The following is a 21,786-nucleotide window of genomic DNA, read 5'->3' on the forward strand; positions in this document are numbered from 1 at the left end:
AGTGTGTTACTGATGGTAGGCTTTGTTACTTTGGTCCCAGCTCTCTGCAGGTCATTCACTAGGTCCCCCCGTGTGGTTCTGGGATTTTTGCTCACCGTTCTTGTGATCATTTTGACCCCACGGGGTGAGATCTTGCGTGGAGCCCCAGATCGAGGGAGATTATCAGTGGTCTTGTATGTCTTCCATTTCCTAATATTTGCTCCCACAGTTGATTTCTTCAAACCAAGCTGCTTACCTATTGCAGATTCAGTCTTCCCAGCCTGGTGCAGGTCTACAATTTTGTTTCTGGTGACTTTGACAGCTCTTTGGTCTTGGCCATAGTGGAGTTTGGAGTGTGACTGTTTCAGGTTGTGGACAGGTGTCTTTTATACTGATAACAAGTTCAAACAGGTGCCAATAATACAGGTAATGAGTGGAGGACAGAGGAGCCTCTTAAAGAATAAGTTACAGGTCTGTGAGAGCCAGAAATCTTACTTGTTTGTAGGTAATAATTTGCAAATAAATTCATTAAAAATCCTACAATGTAATTTTCTGGATTTTTTTTCTTCATTTTGTCTGTCATTGTTGAAGTGTACCTATGATGAAAATTACAGGCCTCTCTCATATTTTTAAGTGGGAGAACTTGCACAATTGGTGGCTGACTAAATACTTTTTTGCCCCACTGTATATATATATATATATGTATATATTTTGGGGTTAAGTGAGAAAACCACTCTGGAAAAGGGTAGACCAGCTCTTCTGGATGTGAGCGGGAAATAGATTTTAAATTCACTCCCTAGTGATTTAAAGAACCATTTAAAAGTAGAGGAGGAGACACGTGTGAAAAAGTCAGACGTGACCCCCACCTGTGGCCTCTCTGTTCCCTCTATCTATCCTCACACTGAGTTGTGCAAGGCAGATCAGGTTTGAAGCATCTGGTCAGCATTGCCTGGCATTGAGTCAATAGATTCTGACAGCAGTGATGAACAATGTCTTAGGCCAACCAGAACGAACACAGGCTGTAAAAGATAGTAAAGATAAACTTCTAGTGACAGTAATCACACATAAATCAGCATCTCCAAAACAGTTGCACGAATGGTCAAAAACATTTAAGCATCCACGAGATGAGGGTATCAGAGTTGTGCGGTTTCCGAGTGAAACCAACAACATTATTCGTTCAGTAGAAGAGAAACCTGGTTTATGTCATAATTGCGGGATTTCTGGTCACTGGCAACGAGACTGTTGGAAAAGAAAATGTGATTCTATGAGAAGTGGCCAGGAGAAGCAGGGCCCGTCTAAGGGAAAATGGAATCAAGGCAACAGCCCCAACGACACAATGCTGGTGCTGAAATTTAAGAACCTCTCTCCGTCTCAGCAGCAGAGTTTGCTGGATGCTTTAGAGGTAAACTCACAGACCCCCTCTTTACGTCCCATCTCAGCAGTTGGCCTTTCTAGGGAGTTTTTCCTAGCCACCGTGCTTCTACACCTGCATTGCTTGCTGTTGGGGTTTTAGGCTGGGTTTCTGTACAGCACTTTGAGATATCAGCTGATGTACGAAGGGCTATATAAATAAATTTGATTTGATTTGATTTGTGTACATATAAAATCGGTTGTAATATTTGTGAACATGATGGTTAACAATTTTGCAGTCTATTTTTTTTGTAGATACGGGTGCTGAAGTCACTGTATTGCCCATATCTTATGCAAAACATATACAGTGGCAAGAAAAAGTATATGAACCCTTTGGAATTACCTGGATTTCTGCATAAATTGGTCATCAAATTTGATCTGATCTTCATCAAAGCACAGCAATAGACAAACATAGTGTGATACCGCATTACTTGAACACGACTGTTGTGACTTGTTTTGGATCAGCTCTCTGATGAGTTTATAGAGTAATTTGTTGGAAAACCCTGAGTTTATCTTATACACAGACGGTTCAAGCATTGTGAAGGGGGGTGTGAGGAAGGTAGGCTGGGCAGTAACTACAATGGTCAATGTCACTACCAGGCATGTTAGATTTGAGAAAAGCAGATGTTCACTTTGAGTGACACAATGCTTAACTATTGCATAAAACTCTCTAATGGGGAATAACTCCAGAACGGGGACATGACATAGTGCCAGGACAGTGGGTGATGGTAAAAAAATATATGACAGAGACATTAGGGCCAAAATGGGAAGGTAATTATCAAGTTTTGCTGATAACGAGGTCCACAGTAAAAGTCCAGGGAAAATCACAATGGATACATGTCACTCATTTCAAGGTTGTCCATTTTGATGACAAAGCGGAGCCTGGAGAATAAAGAGCTGATTGATTAGCAATTAGGACTCAATCTTGGGTGAAGAGGCATAGTAAGGTGATCAGAACCTGATAAGCTTCTATGTTGTATACCGCAGTCGTCATATTAGGGATTTCTAGGTGAAATGTAAAAAAAAATCTTGAAAATCGGGACATGATTACTTTCACTGTTTTGTTTCCTTCGTTACAGGTTATGAGAATCTATCGTCTGAGGCTGCAGCAATATCCCTTGACTGTACCTGAAATTATAAAAGATCCCTGGTGAAGTGCAACCAGTGGAAGGGAAGAATAATTCCTCACTACCGACAGACTGTCAGAACATCATTTCTAATAGTTATCTATGTGGGACTGATACCAGTATGGAAGAGCTGGTCACTTTTAAAGAACTTTGTGAATGATTACCTTGACAATAGGACAATTGAATATTATTGTCTTGCAGACAAGTGAAAGATGTTTGAAATTATTTTTCTGGTGAGTTTCCTCCTAATACAGGATGTGGGTGGTGTTTCCATTTCTAACACAGAGATGCATCAGCAGGATGAGGGACACTCGGGCGTCAATACGCTTCTAGCTCTCTCTCTACACTATACCACAGTAGTCAAAGTAGTTGTTGGGTTTGTACATATGCACCATTCACATCAAGGGCAGGTACTCTCTCAGAACTTGTCTCAACTGCACCAGGATGGGTTTGTCAAAGGGTTGACTATAGGAGATATTTGTGCTACGGCGAGTTGGGCATCATCACACACTTTTGTGAAGTTTTAATCGCTTGGATGTCACTGCTCCCAGTTTAGCACACAGTGTGCTTACGGTTGGGACAGGGGAAAGTCACTAGGCAGCACGCCATCTGCACAATACCCAGACTGCCTCATCTGGCAGGGTCAGGTCTGGCTGGTGTGCCAGGGGCCATTTCATTTAGCATCCGTTGGGGTCGGCTTGGGGCGCGATTACATTTCCCCATAGTATGTTGTACCGAAGTTGACTGACATAAAAGGAACGTAGCATTATGACTATACTGTTTGGCCCCCTACCACCCGTTCCTGGGCTCAGTGAAGAGCGATATTAAATGAAAGGAATGAATCAGAGTCTCAAGCTTGTCATCTGTGGAAGACAGGGCTTCCAGCGAGGCATGGATTTCATTGGCCTTGTCAGGCGTGATTGCAGATCTTTCAACCAAAGCCTTGAGAGTGCAATTCCCCATAGTTTGCTGTACCTTGTTTCCCTCCTTGAACAGTATTGTTAGTCAATGTTACAGTCTATAATGTTTATTTTGTGTTTGGATATTGTTCTAAATTATATTGTTGGATATATATGAGAGTAAGAGGCAATGAGTGATGAGATGAATATAGTACCAGTCAGTGGACACGTCGATCTTGGCGATCTTGAAGTTGAGGTCAACCAACCCTCCCACGGGGACACGGTCACTTCCTGTGGCGAAGTGGAGCAGCTTCTTCTGCAGCTCCAAGGGGAAGGCCAGTACCACGTCCCAGAAATGGCTAAACACATACACAAACAGGTGGTGTCAATAATTAATTCCAGACAGGCATTGTAAAACACAGCCAACGTGACTATTCTGTTATGGCAGCAAGTCAAGACCTACATTTAGACGGCTGTTGTAACATCACTCACGATTGCATGAAATTGAGAGTGAACTACACTCTTACAAAAAAGGTTCCCAAAAGGGTTCTACAGCTGTCCCCATAGAATAACCCTTTTTGGTTCCAGGTAGAACTCTTTTGGGATCCATGTAGAACCGTCTGTGGAAAGGGTTCTACCTGGGACCAAAAGGGGTCCTTCAAATGGTTATCCTATGGGGACAGCCGAAGAACCCTTTTAGGTTCTAGATAGCTCATTTTTTTCTAAGAGTGTACAGCTCCTTGAGAAGTTGAGTTATGTTGCATGACACTGCATTGACTCATGTAATAGGAAAAGTGAATGCATAGACTTGTGTAATAGGAAAGGTCAAATGAAGAGCTATGCTAAGGTTGACTTTCAAATTAAAGCAAGTGATTGGTCCCCCAAGGGGGAAGGGCAGGGAGTGCAGCTAGAGTAAAACAGGCCTGAAAGGGACCGGAAACGCATGCAGCTGTAAAGTGGCACAGGTTGGCCGAGATTAGTTATGGTGGGGGCAACAACTGCACTGACTGGACAGTCGGCAGAGTGGAGGTGGTATAGAGTTTAGCTCTAGGTTTCTCCAACAGAGTGAAAGACCCTATAGCATAATGGGTCTGTCATAATGGCTTGTTGCTAAAGGCTTTGTGGTACTCCACGGTGTAACGCTCGTCCTCTTCTTCTGACGAGGAGTAAGAGAGATCGGACCAATTTGCAGCGTGGTAAGTGTCTATTTTAATATGTAAAACTGAACACTACAAAATACAAAATAACAAAGTGAAACAAACGAAACAGTCCCGTGTGGCACAAACACTAACACGGAAAATAATCACCCACAACTCAAAAGTGAAACCAGGCTACTTAAGTATGGTTCTCAATCAGGGACAACGATTGACAGCTGCCTCTGATTGAGAACCATACCAGGCCAAACACAGAAATCCCAAATCATAAAAAAAGGAACATAGACAACCTACCCAACTCACGCACTGACCATAAAAAACAAAGAAATAACAACAGAACTAAGGTCAGAAAGTGACACACGGCAAGGTGAGGGGAGGATCTGGGGATGTTTGCCAGGTGAAAGATTGAACAATAATGAACAGTTGTATAGATTAGCACTGGGAGTTTTATGTGCATGACACTTACCATACTGTGAGGTCAGATTTGCTGTAGCCCTCATACTGAGCTGCTTTCTGCAGGGCGCTCATGCCCGGCTCTGGAGTCCCACATACCAGGATTTCCACCTCCTCAAGTCTCAGCAGCTGCATAACCACAACACAAGGTGTGCCTAGGGCTGTTACTGTGACCTTATTACCTCCACACCGGCAGTCCGGTGTCATGACCACAGTCATATTCCAGTGATGATTGAGTCACGGTAAATAGGCTTCTCCAAAATAGTTCTCTGATGCCTTTGATGGTCATTAGTAGCATACCAAATTAGCCAGTTGCTAATGGCCAGTACTCAGCGCTCTATTGTCCCTCTAATCACTCTGACATCAATGCAAATAGTTTTGAAAATCAAATGAAACACTCAATGAGAGCTCTGGCATTGAGTTTTAGTGAAATCGGATAACCTGTTGCACAGCGACAGCCAGCTCCTCATAGCTGGTTGATGCATGGAATGAAATAAGTGTTCCAGTTGCTGAACATTTCTATAGGCTATGCAATCGCGTGAGAAAACAGAGTTTTGATGGCCTCTATTAAAAATCGGATGATCCGTTCAGCTTTCTAATCACTAGGCCTCCTGTATTTATTTATCAACTTACCTAATATTAAGCACATTGCTTCGCTTTACAACTGGGGTAGCCTACCTTGCTGGCATGAAAATGAACCACGGGAAAAGTGTCCTCCATTTGCTATTCAAGTGCATATGATCTTTTTTTTTTTTACCATGCCCCTGTTTCAGACAGGTGCATGATAATGGCCCATTCTATATTAAAACTAATTTTGCACATATTATTTAGTATATGCCAATTTGTAAATCGGGAGGTACTGGAACAAAAAGTGAGCTGGAGTGGGGTGACCTGGTGAGCTCTGAGGTACAAGAACGCATGAGAAATAAAATCACCTTAAAAGGCGCTGCATTGTCATTCCGACGTCTGCATTGGCCATGCGTGCAGCATTTACGGTGATACGGCCTCTGCAGTAGTCAGTGCATTCAGCAGAGCTGTTGTGAAGGAAGTTGTCAAGGAAGTGAGTTTGTGTTTATACAGGACCTCCCGCCACCACCTACCATCAACCAATCATGTCAATGCGGAGCTATACAGAGCCTTCCGCATTGTTACAAAATTTGGGGGGCACACAGAGACACGCAAATTTGGCCTTTGCGTGCCTCCGGAGGATATGTTAGTGTCACACCCTCCATAAATTGGCTCTTATATTAAAGCATCGCATGCATAACATTGCAGTAGGGTTGGGGAAAATGTTTTGTAGCCTAGGATCTGGAAAAAAAATCATTTCATAAACGCATGCAATTCTAAGTACATGACTGGAGACTGGCAGAATATACAGGCTACTTTGACACTGACAAACTGAGAATCTGAGATCAATAAAAAGGCCCTTATCTTGAATCCATCAACAGCCTAGGCCTAGCATTGTGGAGACGCACATATTATAGGCTACAATATGAGGAGGAAATTATAGTCCTAAACATGCTTTTCAGTTTCACTGACTCGACCAATGATATGCTCAATCGCCGGAGATGGCCGAAACATTTGTGCCAAAAGCCTATCTCACTCAATATTTGGAAGTTGATCAGATATTTTGGTAGCCTACAGCATACAGATTAGCGTCTTCTCTTTCCAGCAGGAGCCATTTGCTTTCCAACCAGATTTGCCGCATGTTCCCGACTGTATGTATGTGTGAATATATATACAATACCAGTCAAAAGTTTGGACACACCTACTCATTCAAGGGTTTTTCTTTATGTTTATTTTTTTCTACATTGTAGAGCAATAGAGAAGACATCAAAACTATTAAATAATACATATGGAATCATGTACAGTACGAAACATGTATCATGTTTTAAATAGACAACCATGACCATTTGATTCATTGTGTTAGAGATGGGATGGAACAAAACAAAGCACATCCTGTGGCCCCTGTATGTTTACCTCTCATATTTTAGCCTACTAAAATGATAGTAAATGATAGTCCCACTAAGTGCAAACCAGATGGGATGGTGGATCTGCATACTGCCGTGGTATTCATGCTCGTTTAGTGTGCCTTGAATTCTAAAAAAAATCACTGACAGTGTCACCAGCAAAGCACCACCACACAATAACACCTCTTCCTCCATGCTTCACGGTGGGAACTACACTTGCGGAGATCATCCGTTCTGTTTGTTGACTAGGATCTTGTCACCTCCAGGTTTCAGGTTATAGGACCTTACCACGCCAAGCTCCTCTTGGAAAACCTAGATACAATCACACACTCATTATCTTTAAAAAAAGAGAGTGAATTTCCTGTGAAAGGCCAAAGCTTATATTAGTTAATGGTCAACATTCGCTTACGGTAAACATGTGGGATTAAAAATAGCCTACTGTAATCAGTAACCAGGGGTATAGATAATGTATTTGCTCTGGTGTTTAACTCAGCGGGTAAGTGAAGGATATAGCATGTAGAAGCTGTTTTTTAAAGGGGTAATGGATGATGGTGTGTGTGAACTGAATACGGTTCACTGAACTTCTGAACTTCTGCCTCAGTAAGAGTGAAAGACACTTCACCCAGTAAAATGGTGAAAGGCCATGAAACCCTGGGCCTTGACTCAGAGGCCAAAATGCACATTACAAAGATCTTTATCTCAGTATCATAAAAGTTCAGCGGTGTGACAACTTAACTCATGACAAGTGGTGATAGATCGATAAAAGAGTGCTGACTGAATTTGACCTCATACATTCTTACCTTACTAATGCAGACAAGGCATATAAATGTAAATAAAGACACTCCCAGGCTGTCTAAAATCACAATAATGACATATTCACAGTCAGTTGATTAGTTATTGTTGTTCCAATACTGAGATTAAGGTTCACATCCAATGATGAAAATCAAGGCCTCGCCCAGGTAAGTGTTCAGAACTCTTAGACATTGCCAACGGAAAGCATTCACACCCCTTGACTTTTTCCACATGTTGTTATTACAAAGTGGGATTAAAATGTATTTAGTTGTAATTATTTATTAATGGGAAATAAAACACTAATATATTTTGATTAGATAGGTATTCAACCTCCTGAGTCAATTCATGTTAGAATCAGATTTGGCAGTGATTACAACTGTGTTTTTCTGGGTAAGTATCTAAGAACTTTGCACACCTGAATTGTACAATATTTACCCATTTATTATTTTTAAGGTTTTCCAAGTTCTGTCAAGTTGGTTGCTGATCGTTGCTAGACAGAAAAATGCAATTCTTGCCATTGATTATCAAGCAGATTTAAGTCAAAACTGTAACTAGGTCACTCTGGAACATTCAATGTTGTCTTCGTAAGTAACTCCAGTGTATATTTGGCCTTGCCTTTTTATTGTTATTGTCCTGCTGAAAGGTGGATTTGTCTCCCAGTGTCTGTTGGAAAGCAGACTGAACCAGGTTTTCCTCTGTGACACTGCCTGTGCTTTGCTCTATTCATTTTTTTATCCTAAAAAACTCCCTAGTTCTTGCCAATGACAAGCATACCTATAACATGATGCAGCCATCAATACGCTTGAAAATATGAAGAGTGAAACCCAGTAGTGTTGTGTTGGACTTGCCCCAAACATAATGCTTTGTATTCAGGACGAAAAATAAATTTCTTTGCCACATTTTTTGCAGTATTACTTTAGTGCCTCATTGCAAACAAGATGCATGTTTTGGAATATTTTTTATTCTGTACAGGCTTCCTTCTTTTCACTGTCATTTAGGTCTACATTGTGGAGTAACTACAATGGTGTTGATTGCTTTCTCCTATCACAGCCATTTAACTGTAACTACCTTGAAATCTCCATGTATTTACAATTCCCTTATCAAAATGGATTATTAATTTACCTAGTTCTTATTAATAGCACTAATCAAGTTGTAAATTACAGTGCTTGGAGAATGGTGTTATTTCTAACTGAAAGTAGATGCTTTTTCCACTTGGAACTGGTATGTTCGATAGACCTTACTCGGTTTCCTCATGTATAAAGGTGGTGGAATTATTAGGGAATTAAGTCAAGTACAGAATACGGTGTATCTGTAGACACCTCTGCCACACCTTAATTTATTAGATCTACACCCCAAACGAATCGCGGGTGAAGAGAATGCTATTCTCATGCTTAAATTCAAAGTCAGAATACGCATGGCAAGAAAAAGTGCATAAAAAGGTAATTATGTTCCATTTACGCATGCTTAACTCGGGTTGGAATCGGCCCCCTGGTGCACTGTTGCCCTTGCACAGGTAATAAATAGGAAAGGAGATCAAATCAAATCACATTTTAGATCTACAGGTGTAGAGTTTACAGTGAAATGCTTACTTAAAAGCCCTAAATAACTTCTTAGATCTAGGGTCTATTTTCCTGACTGACTGACGTGCCCAAAGTAAACTGCCTATTACTCAGGCCCAGAAGCCAGGATATGCATATAATTGGTAGCATTGGATAGTGTTACTCAGGCCCAGAAGCCAGGATATGCATATAATTGGTAGCATTTGATAGAAAACACATGGAAGCTTCTAGAAATGTTAAAATAATGTCTTAGACTATAACACAATTGATATGGCAGGTGAAATTCCAAAGAAAAACCAAACAGATTATTTGTTTGAGCTCCCAGGCTCTTATAATGGAAAGCTATGGGTTCTATGTAATTCCAGCTCCCAGAATGCAATTCCTATGGCTTCCACTAGATGTCAACAGTCTTTGTTCATTGTTTCAGGCTTGTTTCTTCAAAAACAAGACAAGAATTTGGAGTTTTTGTACAATAACTCCCAGTTCAAAATCAGTCTTTTGGCACGCACTTACTAACTAATTTTACTTTTCAATTGAATATACTTCTTTCCGTTTGAAATATTATAGTTTATTTACATTTTAGGATACCTGAGGATTAAATAGAAATGTAGTTTGCCTTGTTTGAACAAAGTTTAGTGGTAGCTTTTTGGACTCCTTTGTCTGCATGTTGAATGAGTGGATTACTGAAATCGATGGCGCCAACTAAACATACTTTTTGGGATATAAAGAAGGATTTTATAACAAAACAACCAATCATGTTGTAGCTGGGACCCTTGGGATTGCAAGCAGAGTAAGATTTTCAAAAGTAAGTGATTTATTTAAATCGCTATTTCTGATTTTATGAAGCCTGTGCTGGTTGAAAAATATTTTGATGTGGGGTGCAATCTTCAAACAGTTGCATGGTATGCTTTCGCTAAAAAGCCTATTGTAAATCATACAACGCAGTTAGATTAACAAGAATTTAAGATTTAAAATTATATGTTCATGAATGTTTCATATTACGATTATCTATTTGAATTGCGCGCCCTCCAATTTCACCGGATGTTGTCGACTGGTGTCCCGCTGGCGGGACGCCTATTAAACAACAATACAGTTCAAGAAATTTAATTAAGAAAATATTTACAAAATAAACTGAGGTAAAAAAAAATAACCTGGAAGGTCAGCTAGAAGTCTTCCTCCAATTGCCTTTATAGCTGAGCAGCTCTCCAAACCCATTTGCCAGGTTCAGAAATGGAAAATACTGTGTGTCACTTTTATTGCTTACTGTAAAAAGAATGCACACAGGTGATATACTACTATGTGTGCCTGTATGAATGTGCGCATTATGTTACCAAGCTTCTGTTTGAAAGCTGATCATCTGTGTCTGGAGAAATGTGTATTCAGCAAACCATTCAACCATTCACCACAATTGACTTTTCAGATGGGACTGTACTGCAAACAACTTTTAACCGTCTTCTTATTTAGCCCAACTGCAAATTAATTACATAAGGTGAGGGCACGATTTCTGATCGGTCGTACAGTGTCATGGCTGTGCCTGCCTGTCACAAGGGAGCCAGTGCAGAATTACTGTAGCACTTAGAGTATGCCAGTGTTATTAACATGTTTTTTTTTAGGACAGATAGGGGAGAGAAAAATGCCTCACTCTTATGTAACTACGAACAAAGCCAAAATATACATTTAAAAAAGAGGCAGGAATCTGGCACAGTTTAACAATTAAAACAAAACTCTTATACCAACAAACAAAACCATGTCAGCAATGGTGACCTGAGAGTTGATTCACATTGGACAGATTGAATGAAAATGGTCATTTATTCAGAGGACTTTCAGAGTTTGGATCCAGTCCAGAGGAAAACGTTTGGGAGTAAAGACAGAAAGCTGAATGGCTGGTTAACTGGGGTATTGTGATCCTCACTTTAACCCCCTAAAACCCACACTGGTCTGCAGGCTAATTTACCTATTCTAATGAGGATGCCTATCCTCAGAGAAAGCGTATTACTCTAAATGCTGTGCTTGAGATTAAGCAATCGTAGAAGACGAACTGGAATAACCTGATGCAGGTCGCCCAGCGTAGTGGTTGCCATGCTGGCAGGAGTATTCTGGTCACTTGGCACGATGTGTGGAGTCAAGAGCATTATCCTGAGCCATCTAACAATGCCAAGACAAAATATGAAATCACTGCACATAACTCAGTGAAAATGAATCTATTAGGGCAACACAATAACACAGGAAATTTAAACATAATGTACGGTACCATACAACTGTGAATGTTTGGGCTAATGCCCAGTAAACACACAGAGGCTGTGTTTCTGCACAGTGTTTCTGAACTACACCAGGACAGAGCAAATTACTATATTGTGTTACTGTGTGTGTTCGGTCTACGTCAGCCACCGCCCCTTTCCTACAAAACCCAGGAGGTGAACAGAACATTTAGTCCATTAATTCTCCATCACCTACACACACACACACACACACACACACACACACACACACACACACACACACACACACACACACACACACACACACACACACACACACACACACACACACACACACACCACACAGGCACTCACACGCACACTCATGCATGCACACAGACACAAGCAGTAACGCATGCAACCTTGCACGCACACACAGACAGAAAATTTTCCCAGCTGTCTAGTCTCCATATGGTCTCTGTATGAGAGAGCCACTTTGGCTGTATTTCATAGGAATAGCACACAGATCCCTTTATAATGTGTAACTGCAGGTAGAGTGTGTGCCTTGATTCAAGAGTACAAACACATAAGTACACATGCATGCAATCTGCTCAGACACACACAACGCTCTAACGAACACACACACACACACACACACACACACACACACACACACACACACACACACACACACACACACACACACACACACACACACACACACACACACACACACACACACACACACTTTTGTGCACACTTACACACGTTTAAAGACCATTGGAAATTAAACAGGGTTTCTGTAGCGAAGGGATTGATTATTTCAATGGTTGATTCTTGGCCTTACATAAGAATCAGATTCTCACTTTACAATGTTAGGCAACAGAAAGGGAAGGAGCTTCACACTACTTTCTTTCGAGGAGTTTGAGGGCAAAGACATAATAGTAGGCAATAGGGAACATAATGTATCACACATAAATGTGCTGTATCATGTGCTTTGAGAGAGTGGTACAGTCGCGTGCCAAGCTATATCAGTACAGGAGCTGACAGACTGACTTCTTGACATTGCGTCTCTGAACCCAGGGCAATCAGAGAGGTAATGCCAGGACAACCGGCTGCCTTCAACTGTCTCTATATTTCTCTCCCTCTCACTTTCTCTCTCCGTCCAAATATCTCTCCTCTGAATCTCTCCTTGTTCTTGTAGTCTCATTTTGCAACATGTCTCTATCCAGCTCATTGGAAGTGATTTTAAATATATATATTTAACTTTTATTTAAATAGGCAAGTCAGTTAAGAACAAATTCGTATTTACAATGACGGCCTACACCGGCCAAACCCGAATGACGCTGGGCCAATTGTGCGCCGCCCTATGGGACTCCCAATCATGGCCGGTTGTGATACAGCCTGGATTTGAACCAGGGTGTCTTTAGCGACGCCTCAAGCACTGAGATGCAGTGCGTTAGAAAGCAGGCTCAATTTCCTCACAACACTATTGCAACGTGTTCAAATTCCAAGCAACATGCACAAAGTAAGAACGGCATGCTGCGTGCACAGTCTCTGCACTGTGCAAAACGTAACTGTAACATAACACAGAGCTTTGACAAGCCCCAGCTCACCTGCAGGTAGGAATAAACTGGATATGATCAACTTCCTAATGTAGTAATACATCACTCCCTTGAAACACACACAAGGGAAAACATATTCCCTCTACTTATTTACCACCTTCTATTGCCATCTCTTGAAAACACACTCATGTAATTTACTTTAATTAAATGACACCCTATGGAAGTTAATGAACAGAGGTGCTGCACTAAAGAAAACACTATAAACTGGACAAGATGTTGACAGAATGCTATTCAGAGGTCTGAGAGGTCAACTCACTCAAAATGTTTGATATGATTCCAACTACTGAGGGGAAAGTTTCAAAATCTTTCCTACTTCCCCAGAGTCAGAGGAATTTATGGATACCATTTTTATGTCTCTGCGTGCAGTTTGAAAGAAGTTGCTAACTAGTGTTAGAGCAATGACTGGAAGTCTATAGGAGCTGTTCCCATAACCTACCAGTCATTGTGCTAATGCCAGTTAGCAATGGCTTGCAAAACTACCTTCAACTTCCTTGAAATTGCAAGCAGAGACATAACAATGGTTTCCATAAATTAATCTGACTCTGAATTACAAAATTGTACACTATCCTTTTACATTTCCACCAGGTACAACAAGAAAAGGACAGGTTCCAGCCTTCCTAGGGAGTTTTTCCTAGCAACTGTGCTTCTGCATCTGCATTGCTTGTTTTGGGGGGTTTTAGGCTGGGCATCTGTAAAGCACTTTGTGAAAACTGCTGATTTAAAAAAAGGCTTCATAAAATACATTTGATTGATTGATTGTGACATCCCACTAGAAGGCAGACGCACACCGGGCCGACCAATCGCAGCACAGTGGTTTCTGTGTTGGCGCTGCGGTCACTCGTGATCAGTCCTAACAGCACTAAATCCACACCCATGGATTACATTTTTTGTATCAACAGTAAGTCTTCTTCAGGCAGTGCAACCAGGTAGACAGGTAGATCAAGTCGATAGAACAACCCTATAAAATAATGTATTGTTATACGAGGTCAAAGTTTGTAAGTCATGAGTACTCCAGGAAAGGCTTTACAGACAAAGGACTATCAATAGGCTGTTTACAATGTTACCTAAATATGTTATGTTAACTAAAAAACAAGAGTCAGATGAATGGACTTAACCTAGATAGAATCTAGCTCGTATCGTAGATAAATAGGAAGGTACAGTGGGTCAAGTGAGGACAAAAGGCTTGGTTGGTATACCGTGTACCGGGGTATTTGGAAATAGCCACAGGATGTTTTTTCAATACAGTCAGTACCGCTGAAACTATTTATTTTAAGTTTTGTAATAAATTTGAATATTTGTATCTACTTTTTAAGTAAATACCAGCAGTGAACTTGTGCAATATGTTAGGAGATAAAGAAGATCGTGTTTCATTTCACCTGTCACATCATTTTTCATTATGAAGATTACCAGTAGTCCCCAGTCACATGGTATGTGTTTACAAGCACACAACGAGGAAAGAACATAGCCTTGTGAGTCACTCACTGTTGTGCAGCACGTGCCAGGTGATCTAGTTACATTATGATACACTAAAAGATCAAAAGTATGTGGACACCCCTTTAAATGAGTGGATTCAGCTATTTCAGCCACACCCCTTGTTGACGGGTGTATAAAATCATCAGGCACACAGCCATGCAATCTCCATAGACACACATTGGCAGTAGAATGGCCCTTACTGAAGAGCTCAGTGACTTTCAAGGTGGCACCGTCACAGGATGCCACCTTTCCAACAAGTCAGTTGGTCAGATTTCTGCCCTGCTAGCACTGCCCCAGTCACCTGTAAGTGCTGTTATTGTGAAGTGGAAACGTCTAGGAGCAACAACAGCTCAGCCACAAAATGGTAGGCCACACAAGCTCACAGAACGGGACCGCCGAGTGCTGCAGCGTGTAGAAACGTCTGTCTTAGGTTGCAACACTCACTACCAAGTTCCAAACTGCCTCTGGAAGCAATGTCAGCACAATAACTGTTTGTCGGGAGCTTCATGACATAGGTTTCCATGGCCGAGTAGCCACACACAAGCCTAACATCACCATGCGCGATGCCAAGCATCGGCTGGAGTGGTGTAAAGCTCACTCTAGAGGCAGTCCGACAGGACAAATATGGGTTTGGCAGATGCCAGGAGAATGCTACCTGCCCCAATGCATAGTGCCAATTGTAAAGTTTGGTGGAGGAGGAATAATGGTCTGGGGCTGTTTTTCATGGTTCAGGCTAGGCCCCTTAGTTTCAGTGAAGGGAAATATTAACGCTACAGCATACAATGACATTCTACACAATTCTGTGCTTCCAACTTTATGGCAACAGTTTGGGGAAAGCCCATTCCTGTTTCAGCATGACAATGCCCCCATGCTCAAAGCGAGGTCCATACAGAAATGTTTTGTCTAGATCGGTGTGTAAAAACTTGACTGGCCCGCAGAGCCCTGACCTTAACCCCACCGAACACCTTTGGGATGAATTGGAACGCAGATTGCGAGCCAGGCCTAATCGGCCAACATCAGTGCCTGCCCTCACTAATGCTCTTGAGGCTGAATAGAAGCATGTCCCCAGAGCAATGTTCCAACATCTAGTGGAAAGCCTTCCCAGAAGAGTGGAGGCTATGATAGCAGAAAAGGGGGCAGCGGCTCCATATTAATGCCTATGATTTTGGAATTAGATGTTCGACGAGCAGGTGTCCCCATACTTTTGGCCATGTAGTGTGTCTTATAACTACTACATTAACTCTGTAAAAATTGCTAAATGTTCTGTAGTTGTGTATTTGGTTTGCTAATCACTCAGTGACAATGGCAACTTCATTAAATAGTACAACAAATCAGTCTCAATGTCAACAGTGAAGAGGCGACTCCGGGATGCTGGCCTTCCAGGCAGAGTTCCTCTGTCCAGTGTCTGTGTTGTTTTGCCCATCTTTATCTTTTCTTTTTATTGGCCAGTCTGAGTTATGGCTTTTTCTTTACAACTCTGCCTAGAAGGCCAGCATCCCGGAGCCACCATTTCACTGTTGATGCTGAGACTGGTGTTTTGCGGGTACTATTTAATGAAACTGCCAGTTGAGGACTTGTGAGGCGTCTGTTTCTCAAACTAGACACTCTAATGTACTTGTCCTCTTGCTCAGTTGTACATCGGGGCCGCCCAATTGTCTTTCTATTCTGGTTAGAGCCAGTTTGCTCTGTTCTGTGAAGGGAGTAGTACACAGCGTTGTACCAGATCTTCAGTTTCTTGGCAATTTCTCGCATGGAATAGCCATTTCTCAGAACAAGAATAGACTGACGAGTTTCAGAAGAAAGGTTTTTGTTTCTGGCCATTTTGAGCCTGTAATCGAACCCACAAATGCTGATGCTCCAGATACTCAACTGGTCTAAAGAAGGCCAGTTGTATTGCTTCTTTAACCAGAACAACAGTTTTCAGCTGTGCTAACATAATTGCAAAAGGGTTTTCTAATGATCAATTAGACTTTTAAAATTATAAACTTGGATTAGCTAACACAACGTGCCATTGGAACACAGGGGAGATGGTTGCTGATAATGGGCCTCTGTACACCTATGTAGATATTCCATAAAAAATTAGCCGTTTCCTGCTACAATAGTCATTTATAACGTTAACAATGTCTACACTGTATTTCTGATCAATTTGATGTTATTTTATTGGACAAAAAATGTGCTTTTCTTTCAAAAACAAGGAAATGTCTAAGTGACCCCAAACTTTTGAACCATAGTCTATGTATGTATGTATGTATGTGTGTATGTATGTATTTATGTACAGTGGGGCAAAACAAATATTTAGTCAGCCACCAATTGTGCAAGTTCTCCCACTTAAAAAGATGAGAGAGCCTGGTGGAAAATAAGTATTTGGTCACCTACAAACAAGCAAGATTTCTGGCTCTCGCAGACCTGTAACTTCTTCTTTAAGAGGCTCCTCTGTCCTCCACTGTCCTTACCTGCATTAATGGCACCTGTTTGAACTTGTGATTGGGTGGCCAATTGGAGATTTAACACAAATAAATGTTTCATTAATTCATTGTAGGAAGGGGTAAAGTGACTATGCATAGATAATAAACAGCAAGTAGCAGCAGTGTAAAAACAAAGGGGGATTAATTGTTCAGCAGTCTTATGGCTTGTGGGTAGAAGCTGTTAAGGTGCCTTTTGGACCTAGACTTGGCGCTCCGATACCGCTTACCGTGCGGTAGCAGAGAGATCAGTCTGACTTGGGTGACTGAAGTCTTTGATCACTTTTGGGGCCTTCCTCTGACATGGTGTCATGTTGGTATGAATGATTCGGGAGACAGGCGCAGGAATGGATAATAGTTTTTTATATTACACCCAATTACGGCGTGCCGTGTAAAGGAACGGGGACAAAAACCAAACAAAAAAACACATAACAAAACACAACCCAAACAAAAGAGTGAGGAGTACCTAAAATAAATAACACAAGGGCACAATGATTAACACACGGGATGAGACCCGTAATCATCTGCGTAATTCACAAGTGCAAAAATCCCTAAACACACAGCACAGATACGCACACGCACCAACGGACATTGTAACAATAATCGAACCCCAATGGAAACCAAAGGGCACATATATACAAATACTAATCAGTGGGAATAGGGGACAGGTGTGCGTGATGAAAGTTTTGGAGGGATCCGTGACACACCGCCTAGTACATAGGTCCTGGATGGCAGGAAGCTTGGCACCAGTGATGTACTGGACTGTATGCACTACCCCTGGTAGCGCCTTACGGTCGGATGCTGAGCAGTTGCCATACTAGGCGGTGATGCAACCGGTCAGGATGCTCTCGATGGTACAGCTGTAGAACTTTTTGAGGATCTGGGGACCTATGCTGTCTAATATTTGTTTTGTGCGTGAAGCAAACTGTGAGTAGCATTTTTGAGTTACTTGTATAACTTTACGAGCTTGGATGTTTGTCTTGCAAATAGTTTAGGTCAGAGACTGTATAAAATGTTCACAATGCGCTCGTTAGCATTTTCTATGGGATTTTAAATGTACTTGTTTACATAATATTGCCAACCTTAGGATTACAAAGGCTCAGTAGGGTTTTAAAATAGTGCCCCTTGTGTTCAGTTCTGGTATTACCGAATATATCTTGGTATGGCACAAGGTTGGTATGAAGGTATGACAATCTGGATACCGCCCAAGCCTAGAGGACAACCCTAGGAAAGTTATGTCAGATTACGTTGGTTTACAATGACATTACATGTGAATGATTGGGTCAATATAATGATTATGTGGCCACTGCCTTCCTAATATGCAGACAGACGAGCAGTCCAGATCAGCTTTATCTTTGGAGGGTTAGGATGTTATGTTCAGTGGTTTGAAATTGTACTTTTTTGTATCTCTCACTTATTAATCGCAGGAAATATCATGTCTTATATCATGAATATTCTGTTGTTGTTCATGTCTCGCAAAAGTGGTTGACATAAGTCCTATGAAATATAGATAGATAATAAGCACATATTGGATGGTTAGACAGATTTATAGCGTCAAAAATACATTAAAATATATGTTTCTCCAGTGTGGTTTTCAAGCACTGCCTCATCTGTTGTGTGTGTGTGTGGTGCAGATTGCTGTATATCTGAAAACGTTGACACAGTAATTCCTAGGTTGGGAATGAAAGGATACAGTCCCAACCAATTGAAACTCAAGAGTAGTTGTCACACTTCCAGCTGCTGAACCAATGACAACAGGAATCCTTCAAGTAGGTAGGTTTGATATTTAATCCAGTGAAAGAGCATAAATGCGACTGGGAAAACCCCTCCATAGGCCTAATGTAACACAAACGTCTATTCAATGACTACTCTGATAATATTTTATATAGTAGTTTTCTAAAAGTAGACTGAAAACATTCCCAGGAGCATTCAGCAGCATTCCTTAACCAGATTTAAACACTGACCTTCAAACATGAAACATTATTGTGCCTTTCACAGCTCGGCTATGAAAAGCTGACATGAACTTTCTGGTACAAAAAAAGCAGTTTTAATGAGCGGGCCACAGTTTTCATTAAGCCTAGGCAAGCAGCCCGCACTTCTGAAAATGTATCTATGAAAATAATAACTCAGCTTGGAGGACTGTGAGTGAAGGAGAAAGAGCGACTCTTTGCCTCCAAAAGCCACAAGCACACTCACAGTTATTGTTTTTATTGGTAGTGTGGCTTAATGGCTAGTATTTGAATTCTGCTGAGATTTAAAATAAAGCTGATTTACTTTCCATTGCATTGCATATAGTATCTAAAATGAGAGAGAGAAACATTTGAAAAATCTTGCATGGGTTTTAGGAAATATATGGATTCTTTGTAAGTTTTGATTAGCCATGGCAAAATGTGTATAATTGCAAGAAATAAGAATTGAAACTGCAATTTGTCTCACGGCCCCATGACAAACTTGTATAACTGCAGGAAACTAGCTTTACAACTGTAAAATGTTCTTTCTGCCGCGTGAATGACGAAATGTGGTAATTATCTTTAAAACAGCAAATGTGCATCCAAGAGGGACTCTTTACCCTCCTGACTCACCATAGTCAGTGTGAATAATCTACTGAAGCAGCAGCAGGAACCACTCCTTGGTGAGGCCTTCCATGTCGAGCCCTGTCGCTCCTATGAAGGTCACCTTGAGCTTTTTCTTTAGGTCCACTTTCTTCCTGCTCAGCTGGACAGGGGGTTGGAGAGGAGGGGGAAGAGGGGTGACACGTTTTACATCCAGGCAGGTTTTTCAAATCAAGCCATGGTGACAGAATACTTTCTAGAGCAAAAGACCAGATGGGCATTAGGGGGGGGGAGGAATGGGCCCACTAATGGCTCTGTGCTTTAGTGTTATGTATCACCATTAGAAGGCAGAGTGCTGAATAAGCTGTCAGACAGTTATAGTGTTCATGGGACCAGACAACTTCATAAAGAAGAGCATACTGAGTGGGAAATATTTTTTTTACAGAGGACAGCGTCTCAACAATGTCTCGACCATACAAAACGCTTGGGCCACCCAGGCTTGGTGTGTTAGGTCTTACCTCATCCAGTGAGTCGTTGAGTAGCTGGGCCCGTCGTACCTTGATGTTGAGGAACAGCAGGTTCATGTCCACTCTCTGCCTGCGGGAGACCTTGTTCACCAGGCTTTGCCGGAAAAACACATACAGATTTTTTTTTTTTATATGAAAGCAGGTCATTTCAGTTTATGCACAGCTCAGAGTCAACGGTGTCGATGATAAAGGAAAGTTGACAGAAGACACTAGGCTGTGTGTCTCACTCTGGCCATGCAGATCATCTGCTGTTCTGAGTCCCTCTGGAAGATGGTTCTCTTCACCATTGTTGACAGGATAAATGGGAACTGGCATAAAGAGAACCTGAGGAGGAGAAGAGAGGACGAAATAATGGATTGGGAAAAATAACTGCCAATATGGAAGCATGAAGATTTCCGTGAAGAGGAAGAGAGTAACCCACAGTCTTTGGTCTGATCCAGATCCATAATAATTTCCATCTTTAGAATTAGGAATGATTGTGCAATATCCTTCTCTCTCCATAACATGTGTCTCTTTACAGTCACACTTCATATGGAGGCGTGGTGCTCTGTTTTGAGTTTCGGCTCTGACTCACAGAGCTGTTCCACTGAGGGTAGTCACAGTGAGAGAAGAACTGGGGAGGCTCACCTTCTGTAGCACTGCATTAGCACTTTGAACTGTTCATATGAGGTATGGCACACAAGAGGGAGCTCTATCATCAAAAACGTGGAATGGATAAGCAGGGAGAGAGGAAAAACTCAGAAAGAATTCAGAAAGTATTCAGACCCCTTCACTTTTTCCACATTTTGTTACGTTACAGTCCTATTCTAAAATGTATTAAATTAATTGTTATCCTCATCAATCTACACACAATGTTCCATAACGACAAAACAAAAACAGATGTTTTGACATTTTTGCAAAAGTATTAAAAATAAAAAAACAGATACCTTATTTACATAAGTTTTCAGACCCTTTGCTATGAGACTCTAAATTGAACTCATATGCATCTTGTTTCCATTGATCATCCTTGTGATGTTTCTACAACTTGATTGGAGTCCACCTGTGGTAAATTCAATTAAGTGGACATAATTTGGATAGGCACAAACCTGTCTATTTAAGGTTCCACAGTTGACAGTGTATATCAGAGATAAAGCCAAGCCATCAGGTCAAAGGAAATGGCCGTAGAGCTCCGAGACAGGATTGTGTTCACAGATCTGGGGAAGGGTCAGAAAAAAATTCTGCAGCATTGAAGGTTCCCAAATATACAGTGGCCTCGATCATTCTTACATGGTAGAAGTTTGGAACCACCAAGACTCTTCTTAGAGCCCAGTTTTTCAGAGGCAGGGACTGGGAGAATAGCCAGGATCGAGGGAAAAGATGAATGGAGCAAAGTACAGTGAGATCCTTGATAAAAACCTCTAGAGCGCTCAGGATTTCAGACTGGGGCAAAAGTTCACCTTACAACAGGACAATGACCCTAAGCACACAGCCAAGACAGCGCAGGAGTGGCTTCGGGACAAGTCTCTGAATGTCCTTGAGTAGCTCATCGAGAGCTTGGACTTGAACATCTTGAACATCATAACTATTTGTTGTGTTTTCAGTGAAAGGAGGAAATTAAAATGTATAC

General features: G+C 41.4%; 1 pseudogene; it reads right to left on the reverse strand.

Annotated features, from left to right (window-relative positions):
• Window positions 1-2,213: 2,213 nt before the first annotated feature.
• LOC139381253 (probable E3 ubiquitin-protein ligase HECTD2) lies at window positions 2,214-20,824 on the reverse strand (annotated as a pseudogene).
• Window positions 20,825-21,786: the final 962 nt, after the last annotated feature.

This window comes from Oncorhynchus clarkii, chromosome 23, assembly GCF_045791955.1.
Source record: "Oncorhynchus clarkii lewisi isolate Uvic-CL-2024 chromosome 23, UVic_Ocla_1.0, whole genome shotgun sequence".
Classification (NCBI taxonomy): domain Eukaryota; kingdom Metazoa; phylum Chordata; class Actinopteri; order Salmoniformes; family Salmonidae; genus Oncorhynchus; species Oncorhynchus clarkii.